This window comes from Ornithodoros turicata, unplaced genomic scaffold (assembly GCF_037126465.1).
Source record: "Ornithodoros turicata isolate Travis unplaced genomic scaffold, ASM3712646v1 Chromosome344, whole genome shotgun sequence".
NCBI classification, from domain to species: Eukaryota; Metazoa; Arthropoda; class Arachnida; order Ixodida; family Argasidae; genus Ornithodoros; species Ornithodoros turicata.
In genome coordinates this window covers 19,194-24,996 of record NW_026999362.1, presented here as the reverse complement: position 1 = coordinate 24,996, position 5,803 = coordinate 19,194, and positions in this window count along the sequence as shown.

Here is a 5,803-nt window from a genome sequence, read left to right as displayed (position 1 = left end):
GTAGATACCGTTACTATACGTGTACTAGCCGCACGCTTAATTTCAAATCAAAGCATTTGGGATTCAGAGAATGACGCTACTTCGATCAGCCGTTCGTTTCCCACGTAGATACCGTTACTATACGTGTACTAGCCGCACGCTTAATTTCAAATCAAAGCATTTGGGATTCAGAGAAGTGACGCTACTTCGATCAGCCGTTCGTTTCCCACGAAGATACCGTTACTATACGTGTACTAGCCGCACGCTTAATTTCAAATCAAAGCATTTGGGATTCAGAGAATGACGCTAGTTCCATCCGCCGTTCGTTTCCCACGTAGATACCGTTACTATACGTGTACTAGCCGCACGCTTAATTTCAAATCAAAGCATTTGGGATTCAGAGAATGACGCTACTTCGATCAGCCGTTCGTTTCCCACGTAGATACCGTTACTATACGTGTACTAGCCGCACGCTTAATTTCAAATCAAAGCATTTGGGATTCAGAGAGTGACGCTACTTCGATCAGCCGTTCGTTTCCCACGTAGATACCGTTACTATACGTGTACTAGCCGCACGCTTAATTTCAAATCAAAGCATTTGGGATTCAGAGAGTGACGCTACTTCGATCAGCCGCTCGTTTCCCACGTAGATAACGTTACTATACGTGTACTAGCCGCACGCTTAATTTCAAATCAAAGCATTTGGGATTCAGAGAATGACGCTACTTCGATCAGCCGTTCGTTTCCCACGTAGATACCGTTACTATACGTGTACTAGCCGCACGCTTAATTTCAAATCAAAGCATTTGGGATTCAGAGAATGACGCTACTTCGATCAGCCGTTCGTTTCCCACGTAGATACCGTTACTATACGTGTACTAGCCGCACGCTTAATTTCAAATCAAAGGATTTGGGATTCAGAGATTGACGCTACTTCGATCAGCCGTTCGTTTCCCACGTAGATACCGTTACTATACGTGTACTAGCCGCACGCTTAATTTCAAATCAAAGCATTTGGGATTCAGAGAACGACGCTAGTTCCATCCGCCGTTCGTTTCCCACGTAGATACCGTTACTATACGTGTACTAGCCGCACGCTTAATTTCAAATCAAAGCATTTGGGATTCAGAGAATGACGCTACTTCGATCAGCCGCTCGTTTCCCACGTAGATACCGTTACTATACGTGTACTAGCCGCACGCTTAATTTCAAATCAAAGCATTGGGATTCAGAGAATGACGCTACTTCGATCAGCCGTTCGTTTCCCACGTAGATAACGTTACTATACGTGTACTAGCCGCACGCTTAATTTCAAATCAAAGCATTTGGGATTCAGAGAATGACGCTACTTCGATCAGCCGTTCGTTTCCCACGTAGATACCGTTACTATACGTGTACTAGCCGCACGCTTAATTTCAAATCAAAGCATTTGGGATTCAGAGAATGACGCTACTTCGATCAGCCGTTCGTTTCCCACGTAGATACCGTTACTATACGTGTACTAGCCGCACGCTTAATTTCAAATCAAAGCATTTGGGATTCAGAGAATGACGCTAGTTCCATCCGCCGTTCGTTTCCCACGTAGATAACGTTACTATACGTGTACTAGCCGCACGCTTAATTTCAAATCAAAGCATTTGGGATTCAGAGAATGACGCTAGTTCCATCCGCCGTTCGTTTCCCACGTAGATACCGTTACTATACGTGTACTAGCCGCACGCTTAATTTCAAATCAAAGCATTTGGGATTCAGAGAATGACGCTACTTCGATCAGCCGTTCGTTTCCCACGTAGATACCGTTACTATACGTGTACTAGCCGCACGCTTAATTTCAAATCAAAGCATTTGGGATTCAGAGAATGACGCTAGTTCCATCCGCCGTTCGTTTCCCACGTAGATACCGTTACTATACGTGTACTAGCCGCACGCTTAATTTCAAATCAAAGCATTTGGGATTCAGAGAATGACGCTACTTCGATCAGCCGTTCGTTTCCCACGTAGATACCGTTACTATACGTGTACTAGCCGCACGCTTAATTTCAAATCAAAGCATTTGGGATTCAGAGAATGACGCTACTTCGATCAGCCGTTCGTTTCCCACGTAGATACCGTTACTATACGTGTACTAGCCGCACGCTTAATTTCAAATCAAAGCATTTGGGATTCAGAGAATGACGCTACTTCGATCCGCCGTTCGTTTCCCACGTAGATACCGTTACTATACGTGTACTAGCCGCACGCTTAATTTCAAATCAAAGCATTTGGGATTCAGAGAATGACGCTACTTCGATCAGCCGTTCGTTTCCCACGTAGATACCGTTACTATACGTGTACTAGCCGCACGCTTAATTTCAAATCAAAGCATTTGGGATTCAGAGAATGACGCTACTTCGATCAGCCGTTCGTTTCCCACGTAGATAACGTTACTATACGTGTACTAGCCGCACGCTTAATTTCAAATCAAAGCATTTGGGATTCAGAGAGTGACGCTACTTCGATCAGCCGTTCGTTTCCCACGTAGATACCGTTACTATACGTGTACTAGCCGCACGCTTAATTTCAAATCAAAGCATTTGGGATTCAGAGAACGACGCTAGTTCCATCCGCCGTTCGTTTCCCACGTAGATACCGTTACTATACGTGTACTAGCCGCACGCTTAATTTCAAATCAAAGCATTTGGGATTCAGAGAATGACGCTACTTCGATCAGCCGCTCGTTTCCCACGTAGATAACGTTACTATACGTGTACTAGCCGCACGCTTAATTTCAAATCAAAGCATTTGGGATTCAGAGAATGACGCTACTTCGATCAGCCGTTCGTTTCCCACGTAGATAACGTTACTATACGTGTACTAGCCGCACGCTTAATTTCAAATCAAAGCATTTGGGATTCAGAGAATGACGCTACTTCGATCAGCCGTTCGTTTCCCACGTAGATAACGTTACTATACGTGTACTATAGCCGCACGCTTAATTTCAAATCAAAGCATTTGGGATTCAGAGAGTGACGCTACTTCGATCAGCCGTTCGTTTCCCACGTAAATACCGTTACTATACGTGTACTAGCCGCACGCTTAATTTCAAATCAAAGCATTTGGGATTCAGAGAACGACGCTAGTTCCATCCGCCGTTCGTTTCCCACGTAGATAACGTTACTATACGTGTACTAGCCGCACGCTTAATTTCAAATCAAAGCATTTGGGATTCAGAGAATGACGCTACTTCGATCAGCCGCTCGTTTCCCACGTAGATAACGTTACTATACGTGTACTAGCCGCACGCTTAATTTCAAATCAAAGCATTTGGGATTCAGAGAATGACGCTACTTCGATCAGCCGTTCGTTTCCCACGTAGATAACGTTACTATACGTGTACTAGCCGCACGCTTAATTTCAAATCAAAGCATTTGGGATTCAGAGAACGACGCTAGTTCCATCCGCCGTTCGTTTCCCACGTAGATAACGTTACTATACGTGTACTAGCCGCACGCTTAATTTCAAATCAAAGCATTTGGGATTCAGAGAATGACGCTAGTTCCATCAGCCGTTCGTTTCCCACGTAGATAACGTTACTATACGTGTACTAGCCGCACGCTTAATTTCAAATCAAAGCATTTGGGATTCAGAGAATGACGCTACTTCGATCAGCCGTTCGTTTCCCACGTAGATACGTTACTATACGTGTACTAGCCGCACGCTTAATTTCAAATCAAAGCATTTGGGATTCAGAGAATGACGCTACTTCGATCAGCCGTTCGTTTCCCACGTAGATACCGTTACTATACGTGTACTAGCCGCACGCTTAATTTCAAATCAAAGCATTTGGGATTCAGAGAATGACGCTACTTCGATCAGCCGCTCGTTTCCCACGTAGATAACGTTACTATACGTGTACTAGCCGCACGCTTAATTTCAAATCAAAGCATTTGGGATTCAGAGAATGACGCTACTTCGATCAGCCGTTCGTTTCCCACGTAGATAACGTTACTATACGTGTACTAGCCGCACGCTTAATTTCAAATCAAAGCATTTGGGATTCAGAGAATGACGCTAGTTCCATCCGCCGTTCGTTTCCCACGTAGATAACGTTACTATACGTGTACTAGCCGCACGCTTAATTTCAAATCAAAGCATTTGGGATTCAGAGAATGACGCTACTTCGATCAGCCGTTCGTTTCCCACGTAGATACCGTTACTATACGTGTACTAGCCGCACGCTTAATTTCAAATCAAAGCATTTGGGATTCAGAGAATGACGCTAGTTCCATCCGCCGTTCGTTTCCCACGTAGATACCGTTACTATACGTGTACTAGCCGCACGCTTAATTTCAAATCAAAGCATTTGGGATTCAGAGAATGACGCTACTTCGATCAGCCGTTCGTTTCCCACGTAGATAACGTTACTATACGTGTACTAGCCGCACGCTTAATTTCAAATCAAAGCATTTGGGATTCAGAGAATGACGCTAGTTCCATCCGCCGTTCGTTTCCCACGTAGATACCGTTACTATACGTGTACTAGCCGCACGCTTAATTTCAAATCAAAGCATTTGGGATTCAGAGAATGACGCTAGTTCCATCCGCCGTTCGTTTCCCACGTAGATAACGTTACTATACGTGTACTAGCCGCACGCTTAATTTCAAATCAAAGCATTTGGGATTCAGAGAATGACGCTACTTCGATCAGCCGTTCGTTTCCCACGTAGATACCGTTACTATACGTGTACTAGCCGCACGCTTAATTTCAAATCAAAGCATTTGGGATTCAGAGAATGACGCTAGTTCGATCCGCCGTTCGTTTCCCACGTAGATACCGTTACTATACGTGTACTAGCCGCACGCTTAATTTCAAATCAAAGCATTTGGGATTCAGAGAATGACGCTAGTTCGATCGCCGTTCGTTTCCCACGTAGATAACGTTACTATACGTGTACTAGCCGCACGCTTAATTTCAAATCAAAGCATTTGGGATTCAGAGAATGACGCTACTTCGATCAGCCGTTCGTTTCCCACGTAGATACCGTTACTATACGTGTACTAGCCGCACGCTTAATTTCAAATCAAAGCATTTGGGATTCAGAGAATGACGCTAGTTCGATCAGCCGTTCGTTTCCCACGTAGATACCGTTACTATACGTGTACTAGCCGCACGCTTAATTTCAAATCAAAGCATTTGGGATTCAGAGAATGACGCTAGTTCCATCAGCCGTTCGTTTCCCACGTAGATACCGTTACTATACGTGTACTAGCCGCACGCTTAATTTCAAATCAAAGCATTTGGGATTCAGAGAATGACGCTAGTTCGATCGCCGTTCGTTTCCCACGTAGATACCGTTACTATACGTGTACTAGCCGCACGCTTAATTTCAAATCAAAGCATTTGGGATTCAGAGAATGACGCTACTTCGATCAGCCGTTCGTTTCCCACGTAGATACCGTTACTATACGTGTACTAGCCGCACGCTTAATTTCAAATCAAAGCATTTGGGATTCAGAGAATGACGCTAGTTCCATCCGCCGTTCGTTTCCCACGTAGATACCGTTACTATACGTGTACTAGCCGCACGCTTAATTTCAAATCAAAGCATTTGGGATTCAGAGAATGACGCTACTTCGATCAGCCGTTCGTTTCCCACGTAGATAACGTTACTATACGTGTACTAGCCGCACGCTTAATTTCAAATCAAAGCATTTGGGATTCAGAGAATGACGCTACTTCGATCAGCCGTTCGTTTCCCACGTAGATACCGTTACTATACGTGTACTAGCCGCACGCTTAATTTCAAATCAAAGCATTTGGGATTCAGAGAATGACGCTACTTCG